The sequence below is a fragment of the Mus caroli genome, unplaced genomic scaffold, assembly GCF_978045245.1.
Source record: "Mus caroli unplaced genomic scaffold, Mus_caroli_1 scaffold_8, whole genome shotgun sequence".
Lineage (NCBI taxonomy): Eukaryota > Metazoa > Chordata > Mammalia > Rodentia > Muridae > Mus > Mus caroli.
Window position 1 is genome coordinate 141218723 of NW_028227263.1, and position 10707 is coordinate 141229429.

General features: G+C 47.4%; 1 long non-coding RNA gene across 1 annotated transcript; it reads right to left on the reverse strand.

Moving 5' to 3' along the window:
• Positions 1 to 755: 755 nt before the first annotated feature.
• LOC147003747 (uncharacterized) lies at positions 756 to 10560 on the reverse strand. The gene is made up of 3 exons (XR_015048039.1): positions 10377 to 10560; positions 4975 to 5193; positions 756 to 1205 (listed from the first exon to the last, which is right to left on the reverse strand). It is a non-coding gene; the product is annotated as an uncharacterized LOC147003747 (long non-coding RNA).
• Positions 10561 to 10707: the final 147 nt, after the last annotated feature.

The following is a 10707-nucleotide window of genomic DNA, read 5'->3' on the forward strand; positions in this document are numbered from 1 at the left end:
GCGGTCTCTCAACTGGGCCCTGAGATCTGTATGCAGTGAGACTTCTGTTCACATTCCATGGGGCTGCAGCCCAGGGACACCTGGTCCCCACAGCTGGAGGCCCGACTGCTGGAGGTTCCTATACAGCCAGATTTTCAGAGTAGCTGGCAGGAGGCCCCAAGGCGAGGCTCCAGCACTACTAGCATGCATTTATTGTATAACTACTGTATACAAGGCCCCAGAACTCAACACTGAGCAAAGTCAACGAAAGCTCCAGAGGCTGTCTCTAGGGCAGTGATTCTCAACCTGTGGGTCGAAACCCCTTTGGGGAGGAGTCAATGACCTTTCCACTGGGGTTACATGTCAGATATCCTGCAAACCAGATATTTACATTACAAATCATAACAGGAGAGAATTACATTTATGAAGTAGCAATGAAAATAATTTTATGGTTGTGGATCACCACAACGTGATGAACTGTATTAAAGGGTTGCAGCATTAAGAAGGCTGAGGACCACTGATATATGTATGGGCTAGTAGGAGGTAAAAAGTGGCCCAATTAACTCTCTTTTAAGATTATTTTTAAGTCAATTTATTTATTCATTTTACATCCCAATATCAGCCCCCTCCTCCCAGTAACCCCTCAAGCAAGTCCTCCCCCCATTCCATCTTCCACCCCCCCACCCTGTCATCCCTCACTAGCCCCCCTCCCTGCACACCAGGTTGCTGTGGGACTAGGTGCATCCTCTCCCACTGAGGCCAGCTAAGGTGGTCCATTTAGGAGTACAAGACCCACAGGCAGGCAGGTAACAGGCTCAGGGAAGCCCCCACGCCAGTCGTTGGGGGATCCGCATGAAGGACAAGCTTTTTGTATGCTACATATGTGCAGAGGGCCTAGGCCCAGCCAGTGCTCAGTCTGTGGTTGGTGATTCAGTCTCCGGGAACAGTGATGCACAACTTTAATCCCAGCATGCTGCATATTTTTATTGGGTAGGACATGAACACCTGCTCCCCTTCCCCACAAAGGGCTCCAAAGCAAGACTGCATAACAAGAAGATTCAACTTGGCAAGTCAATGAGATTATTGGGCCTACTTGTAGAGCAGAGGGAGGAATCACTTAAAGGAGCTTGGGTGATCCCAAAACAGCCTCACCACTGTCAAAGTCTCACTAAGCACCAAGGATGACTTTCATTCTTATGTGCACTGGTGTGAAGGCGTCAGATCCCCTGGAAATGGAGTTACAGACAGGTGTGAGCTGGGAATTGAACCTAGGTCCTTTGGGAGAGCCACCAGTGCTCTTCACCACTGAGCCATCTCTCCAGCCCCTCCTCTTTACACTACATTCCATGGGTATACTCTGCCATCTCCTGAGACCGCAAGACAACGTCGTGAAGCTGTGGCGGAAATACAACTAAGACAGACGCACGGGAACAAGTGGTTGGAAACTCAGAGGAGTGTCTAACAGTCCTCCCACCTCCTTCTGTGTGGGAGCACCGCTGAACACAATGTCAATCAGCTCCCAGAAGTGGCCACAGCCACTCCGACGAATACGGCAATGACTGCTAGGCTCAAAGGACAGCATTCCACTACAGTGATGGCAATGATGGTGGTGGTACTAATGATGGTGGCAGGGTGCAGGGATATGGTGGTGATAATGGTGATGGCCATGACATAATACTGATTAGTGTAATGTTGGTGGTGATCGTGGTGACATAGTGTACTGGCTGGTTTTGGGTGTCAACTTGACACAGGCTGGAGTTATCACAGAGAAAGGAGCTTCAGTTTGGGAAGTGCCTCCACGAGACCCAGCTGTAAGGCATTTTCTCAATTAGTGATCAAGGGGGAAGGGCCCCTTGTGGGTGGGACCATCTCTGGGCTGGTAGTCTTGGGTTCTAGAAGAGAGCAGGCTGAGCAAGCCAAGGGGAAGCAAGCCAGTAAGGAACATCCCTCCATGGCCTCTGCATCAGCTCCTGCTTCCTGACCTGTTTGAGTTCCAGTCCTGACTTCCTTCAGTGATGAACAGCAATGTGGAAGTGTAAGCTGAATAAACCCTTTCCTCCCCAACTTGCTTCTTGGTCATGATGTTTGTGCAGGAATAGAAACCCTGACTAAGACACATAGTGATGGCATCTACAGTTGTGTGACATTTATCATGAGTCAGAGCTAAGCAATTCAATATGGACTCACAGTGAGTTAGTACTCCCTCATATTGGGTGCTAACTTGTTCAGCTCCGCACCAATCCCAGAAGGTGGATGCTAATTAACCCTCACTTTAGATGGGGAGATTTAGGGGGCAGAGAAGTAAAGGGCTTGACCAAGGACCTACTTTTCTATAAAGAGGGGACTCACCTAGATACCCCAAATCTTAGGCCCCAAGTTTGAGTAAATGGGAGCCCAATACCCCAGGCCTTGCTTCTTCCAGGACTTCCAGTCATCATCTACTGCCAAAGAAGAAACCAGTTTCCTGGAACAGCTCAGAGCTAAACTCTTAGCTTGCAGAGTCTCTCAGCAACCTCTTTGGATGTTCCTCTCAATCCAGTCCCCAGCGACATGAGGGTGCCTTTTGCAGGTTCTTGGTCTCGATTATTAATAAATAAATAAGTAAATAATAGACTCGGAGAGGCTGTCACTACATAGTGGTGAGAGAGCTCTTGGGGCATAAAGTACATTTTTATCAAGAGGATTATTCTATTTTGTTTTGTTTGAGACTGGGTCTCATGGATCCCAGGGTGGCCTCCAATTCACTAAATATTTGAGGATAACCTTGAACTCTTGACCCTTTGGCTTCTGCTTCTGACTCCCAAGTTCTGAAATTACAGGCATATGCCACCAGGGAACCTAGGGTCCTGAGCATGCTACATAAAAAGTTAAAAAACAGCTAAAGGGGGAACACTAAATGGCTTGCCAGATAAAAGCGATTGCCAGAAGCTGGAAAGAACCCAGATGCCCCTCAACAGAGGAATGGATACAAAAAAATGTGGTACATTTACACAATGGAGTACCACTCAGCTATCAAAAAGAATGAATTTATGAAATTCCTAGGCAAATGGTTGGACCTGGAGGGCATCATCCTGAGTGAGGTAACACAATCACAAAAGAACTCAAATGATATGTACTCACTGATAAGTGGATATTAGCCCAGAAACTTAGTATACCCGAGATATAAGAGACAATTTGTAAAACACATGAAACTGAAGAAGATCGAAGACCAAAGTGTGGACACTTTGCCCCTTCTTCGAATTGGAAACAATCACCCATGGAAGGAGTTACAGAGACAAAGTTTGGAGCTGAGACAAAAGGATGGACCATGTAGAGACTGCCATATCCAGGGATCCATCCCATAATTAGCCTCCAAACGATGACACCATTGCATACACTAGCAAGCATTTGCTGAAAGGACCCTGATATAGCTGTCTCTTGTGAGACTATGCCGGGGCCTACAGAAGTGGATGCTCACAGTCAGCTATTGGATGGATCACAAGGCCCCCAGTGGAGGAGCTAGAGAAAGTATCCAAGGAGCTAATGAGATCTGCAACCCTGTAGGTGCAACAACATTATGAACTAACCAGTACCCCGGAGCTCTTGACTCTAGCTGCATATGTATCAAAAGATGGCCTAGTTGGCCATCACTAGAAAGAGAGGCCCATTGGACATGCAAACTTTATATGCCCCAGTACAGGGGAACGCCAGGGCCAAAAATGGGAATGGGGGGGTATGCAAGTAGGAGGGAGGGTATGGGGGACTTTTGGGATAGCATTGGAAATGTAATTGAGGAAAATATGTAATAAAAAAATATTAATTAAAAAAAACTGAAAAAAAAAAAAAAGCGATTGCCACAAACCCTGATGACCTGAGGTCAATCCCCATGACCCACATGAAGGTGGAAAGAAGAGCAGCAACTTCACAAAGTTGTCGCCTGATCTCCACATATGCACACAGTTGGTCGCAAGCACACAGTTAGGCACACGCACCCACCCATACACAATAATAATAACTCATTTTTTAAAGAACTCTATGTCCTAGGATGATAAGCATACCCGCCCCATGCCAGCTTCTGTCTCTGCTCCCCAGGGTCCCAGGCCTCCCACACACAAGCCTTTAGGCACAGGTAGCAAAACTCGCTTTCCCATGGGCTCTGTCTCAGACTAAAAATATCAAGGTCAGAAGTGGCTATCCGGCTATCCTCAGCATTTTCCCCAGGTCCGCCCTCAGGCCCTGCTTCCCCGGGGATTACCCGGTATTTCTGCTATAAATTTTCATCATCTTATTATAAAACATTTCAAACTTGCAGAAAAGTTCAGGCCATTGTCTGATGGAGTGATGGAGTGGGTGTCATAAACAAACAATATATATTTGTACATAATGTCTTAGTCAGGGTTTCTATTCCTGCACAAACATCATGACCAAGAAGCAAGTTGGGGAGGAAAGGGTTTATTCAGCTTACACTTCCACATTGCTGTTCATCACTGAAGGAAGTCAGGACTGGAACTCAAACAGGTCAGGAAGCAGGAGCTGACGCAGAGGCCATGGAGGGATGTTCCTTACTGGCTTGCTTCCCCTGGCTTGCTCAGCCTGCTCTCTTCTAGAACCCAAGACTACCAGCCCAGAGATGGTCCCACCCACAAGGGGCCCTTCCCCCTTGATCACTAATTGAGAAAATGCCTTACAGCTGGATCTCATGGAGGCACTTCCCCAAATGAAGCTCCTTTCTCTGTGATAACCCCAGCCTGTGTCAATTTGACACATAAAACCAGCCAGTACACATATATATTTGATGTGTGTGTGTGTCAGTGCGTCAGCACACATATATATTTGATGTGTGTGTGTGTGTGTGTGTGTGTGTGTGTGTGTGAGTGCCAGGCAAGAGGATCAGGAGTTCAAGGTCATCCTTGACTACATATGGAGTTTCAGGGCAACCCAAACTACATGAAATCCTGTCAGACAGACAGACAGACAGACAGACAGACAGACAGACAGACAGACAGACAGACAGACCTAGGCCAGCAGCAGCAGCAGCAACTCAGCTTCACCTGGGAACTTGTTAGGAACATGCATTCTCAGGCCCGCAGACCCAGAAGTTGTGGTGCCAGCTAGGACCTCTGATGTGTGCCCAGGTCTTGTCAGTGGCAGAGGATCCTGGGAACTCAGCTCTATCCTGCCTCCTGCTGCAGACTGAGTTCTTTTCTGAGACTGCACTTGATTAAGCTGGGATTCCTGCCATTGCAACAGAAAAGAATTTCAGGGGAAGTCAGAGTTTATTGGGGAGAGATGTTTAAGCATGGATGTTAATAGAAAGGAAAGTTCTGGAAAAGGATAGTCCTCACCCACGTATAAGTGTGGGATTCTCAGAGAACCCAGTGTGAATGCCCAGCCCTCCTCCCTCCCTTCCTTATTTTCTTCCTTTCCTTCTATTTTATGTGACTGAGTTTCATGATTCTGGTGGCTTGTGAAGTTACATTGTTTAAAGGGTCTGATGTATTATTGCAGGCTGGCCTCAAACTCACTGTGTGGCTGAGGATGGCCTTGAACTTCTGACTCTCCGGCCTCCGCGTCCCAAGCCCTGGGATTACCATACACACTATCACATCTGGCCTTGTGCTGACACGTATGGAACACAGGCATTCATGAGTGCTAGTCAAGCCAACATAGCTACATCCTAGAACAACAGAGCTACTTCCTAGAACAGAGCTACTTCCTAAAACAGAGCTACTTCCTATAATGGCTCAAGGGACTATTTATTTATTTGTATTATTTTCTAGACAAGGTTTCTCTGTGTAACCTTGGCAGTCCTAGAACTTGCTCTATAGACCAGGCTAGCCTCTAAATCAGAGATCACCCTGCCTCTGACTCCTGAGTGCTGGGATTAAAGGCGTGAGCTACTACTGCATGGCTCAAAGGTCTTTTAAAATTACATTTATTGTTCTGTGGTGGGGTGGGGGTGGGTACACTATAGGCATGCCACAGCCTGTATATGGAGATAAGATGATCTGGGAGTTTTGTTTCTGTCCTACCATGTGTGCCCTGGGAATCGAACTCAGGTCATTCACCTTGGTAGCAAACACCTGTACCTGCTGAGACATCTCTACATCCCCTTCTCATCTACTTGTAGAAATTTTGTATGTGAATACACATGTGAACCACTGGAAAGACCAGAAGAGGCATCAAAATGCGTGAAAGTCAAGATACAGGTGGTTATGAGCCATCACGTGGGTTCTGGGAACTTAATTCAGGTCCTCTGCAAGAGCAGTACTTGCTCTAACCACTGACCCATCCCTCTAGCCTCCCACCACATCTCTTTCAAGGCAAGGCTGGCTGACTGGAGGAAGCTTTTGAACTTCTGATCCTCCCTCATTTACTCGCAGAGTCTGAGATTCCAGGTGTGGCTCATCATGCTGGGTGTTATTCAGTGCTGTGGAGTTCAGCCCAGTGTGTAGTGGTTTAAATGAGCTGTCCCCCATGGTGTTGGACATTTGAACACTCTGTCTCCAGCTGATGGCGCTGTTTGGGAGGTCTGGAACGTGTAGCCTTAATTGCCAGAAGTATATTCACTAGAGGTGAGCTTTGAGGGTTTTAAAACCTTGAATTTCTAGTTTGCTCTCTCTATCTGCATGCTTACAGTAAAGGGTGTAACCTCTCAGCCTGCTGCCTGCTGCCTGCTGCGTCTGCTCTGCCATCATGGATTATCATCCCACTGGGGCCGGAAGCAAGAATAACCCTTTCTTTTATAAATTGTTTTGGTGGTGGCATTTTTATCATCACAACAGAAATGTAGCTAGCATAGAGGTTTTGTACACTCTCTGCTCCTGTTTTGTTGTTGTAGTTGTTTTTTTTTTTTTTTTTTAAATAAGTCTCCCAGGCTGGCCTTGAATTTGTAATCCTCCTACCTGTTACTGGGATTCCCAAGGGAGGGAGGAGCCTCTAAACCTGGAGGCAAGAAGATCCAGAGCTCAAGGTCAGCAGCAACTACATAGTGAATTTGAAGCCAGCCTAGGCTCAGGAAGGAAGGAAGGAAGGAAGGAAGGAAGGAAGGAAGGAAGGAAGGAGGGAGGGAGGGAGGAGGGAGGGAAGGAGGGAGGGAGGGAGGGAGGGAAGGAGGGAGGGAAGGAGGGAAGAACACACTATAGTGTGTTTTGATTTCTTTTAAAAACACAGGAACAGTATAAGAATGTGCTTTTGGTTTGCTCCCGGGAGTGGGATGTGGGCTGCTTTGGACTGCCCACAGCAGCTGACTGTGATTTGCCTCCTGTTCTAGCTAAGGCGTGGTTTTGCCCCCTGCAGATAGTTTCTGTGATGAGTTATGGAGTTCTGGGGACTTTTCAGAGAGTGTATAAATGCTAGGCTCCCCCAAGAGGCAGTGTGGGTTTTATGGGAGTTGTTTGTTGGTTGTTGTTGGTCACTGTCTGTTAAGTAGTCGTGTACAAAGAAGAAAGAACAAGAAGACAGATATTAGATATCCTCACAGCAAAGATCAAACTTGCCCCCAAGGAACTTGATGCCCCTAATCAGCAACAAATCGTCTAATTAACGATGTTGCCCCCTTTCTGTATAGCACTGGCTGTCCCAGAACTCACTTTGTAGACCAGGCTGGCCTTGAACTCAGAAATCCACCTGCCTCTGCCTCCCAAGTGCTGGGATTAAAGGTGTGCGCCACCACGCCCGGCTGTTGCCCCCTTTCTGACCCCTGACTTTATGCAGGGAATTCTTTCTTCCCTGTCCTTTTCCCTCTCTTGTCCAGTGTTAGGAGGCTGAAAGGGTGGAAGAAAAAGGGTGGAAAAGCATGGGAGGAAGGAGAATCCACAAAGCAGCAAAAGGCACACAAGCTACAACACACACACAGCACACAAGCTACAACACACACAGCACATAAGCTACAACACACACAGCACACAAGCTACAACACACACACACAGCACACAAGCTACAACACACACACACAGCACACAAGCTATAACACACACACACAGCACACAAGCTACAACACACACACAGCACACAAGCTACAACACACACACACAGCACACAAGCTATAACACACACACACAGCACACAAGCTACAACACACACACAGCACACAAGCTACAACACACACACACAGCACACAAGCTACAACACACACACACAGCACACAAGCTACAACACACACACAGCACACAAGCTACAACACACACACACAGCACACAAGCTACAACACACACACAAATCAAAGCAAATACTTCCTTTTGAAACAGGGAGGGGCAGCTAGAGACATGGTTCAGCATTAAGAGAAGTGACTGCTCTTTCATGATGAGGAGGTTTGAACACCACAGTCAGGGGGCTCACAAACACCCCCTGTGACTCCAGCCTCAGGGGATCCAAAGTCCATTCAGGCCACCATGGATAAACACACACAGTGAGACACGGCATGTAATACATAAATAAGATAAAAATAAATCTGTTTTCTTTCTTTTTTTGGTTTTTGGCTTTTCGAGACAAGGTTTCTCTGTATAGCTCTGGCTGTCCTGGAACTCACTCTGTAGACCAGACTGGCCTTGAACTCAGAAATCCACCTGCCTCTGCCTCCTATGCTGGGATTAAAGGCGTGCGCCACCATGCCCAGCATAAATCTGTTTTCTTAAAGACAGGAAAATAGATGGAACTGGAAAGTATATTAAACAACCACAGGAGAGAAAGTACAAGGAGTCCCAAAAAGGACCAGAGGTGGACCCTGAGTCTAGAAGGCTTTGGGCTGTGGTCCAAGAAAGGGGCCTGGGCTTGATTTATTTATATTATGCAGATTCTATTTTTGCACAGATTTGCATGGCACTGTAATTGAATTTGGAGCTTCATGCATGCTGGGCAAGTGCCCCACCACCTGAGTTATAGCCACAGCTGTGCCAGGGGCGGAACACAAGGGTGGGAACTCCGGAGGGGTTGCCTTTGGCTTTGGGGGTGGGGAGGGGAGAGCCTGTGTTATTTATGGGTTTCACAGGCTCTCCCACTTCCCACGGATCTCCTGAAATGCCAGGCACAGGTACCTCCAAGTTGTGCATTCTACGATAGGCGAGAGCCACAGGCTCAGTGTCGGCACTAACGTACATGGTATGAATAGCTTAAGGGAACTGAAGCCAGCACTGAAGCCAATTAACTTTATAAACTCTAACACAAGAGTGATGGCATTTGCCCTTTCTTTTCTTTTTCTTTTTACCAATCCCTACCCCTACCCACACACCTGCCCAGGGTTTCACTATGTAGCTCTGGGAAGTCCTGGAACTCTGTAGACTAGGCTGACATCCTAACTCACAAAGATCTGCCTGCATCTGCCTTCAGAAGACTTGGATTAAAGGTGTGTACCACCATGACTGGCTCTTTTCTTCGTGTGTGTGTTTGGGTGTGTGCCTGCCCATGTGTCTGCTTACCACATGCATTCAGTGCCAAAGTGGACAGAAGAAGGTGTCTGAGCCCCTGGAAGTAGAGTTACAGACGACTATGAACCTTCACCACTGTCCGGCTTGTTTTGTTTTTAATCTTTGTTCATCTCATTTTGTTTTTGAGGCTCAGTTTCAGGATGCACTTGAGTTCACTGTTCTGGGGAGACCAACTTTGAACCTATGCCGGTTGCCTTCCCAGTCCCACCCCACCCCCATGCATACAGTGCTGGATACTAAAGCGAAGGCTTTATTCATGCCAGGCAAGGACTCTGCCACCTCAGCTACATTTTCAGCCTTATTTCTTTTTCTTTGTTCGACAGTGTCACACTCTGCGGCCCAGGCTAACCTGGAACTCTGTGTATACATAGCTCTCCCCCGACAGATCCTCACCACCCTCAGCCTCCCAAGTGCTGGGTACGAGTCTTCATTAGCCACCATGCCTAGCCCTTTTCTCATAACTTCAAGGTGAAGAAATCCTCCTGTCTCCACTTCTGAGTACTTGGGGTCATGGATATTAAGCCACCGTAATCAGCTTTTGTTTTCTTATTCATTGAACTCAAGGCCTCAGCTTCTAGAATGCTGGGATTACCGGCCTGAGCCACCATACCAGGTTTATATACCTGGATGGAGTAATCCTATCTCTCTTAATCCCCACTTCTAAGTACAGAGTCAGTTTACTATTTAGACCACCCAAGGAGACAAGTCCTGAATTCCTGGAGAAAGAACTAACTGGCAAGCAGGGGGAGAAAATGTCTTACGAGGCTTGTTTTTTTGTTTTCTTAGTTTGATTTTCGGGTTTTCGAGACAGGGTTTACTTCCGTGTTGTACTGGCTATTCTGGAATTTACGTTGTACAGTCAGAATTATGCCTGCCTCTGCCTCCTGAGTACTGGAACTAAACCATTAACTAAATCATCGGTTTATGATGATTACTGGAACTAAACATTAGCGCCACCATGCCCGGCTGTTGTTTTAGTTGACAGGTTCTCACCATGTAGTCCCGGCTAGTCTCGAACTGGCGATCCTCGTGCTTCAGCCTTCTTAGAGCTAGGTTACAGAAAGCATCACCTCTGCCCGGTCGCCCGGGATGGAGTGGATGGTGCCATGAACCTTACACTAGCCAAGATTGAGCCTCTAGCTCTCTGGTCGTTCTTCACCCTCCTTCCGGGTTAGAAGCGGAGCTCTCAGCCAAGGCCCTCCCTCCGTGGATTTTCATTGGTCCTACCCTCTGTCTCTCCGCCTGCTCCAGTTTCTACAGACCAATCGAGTTAACAGAATGGAGTAGAACAGAGTGAGGCGAACGCCGATTGGGTGGCTCGGCG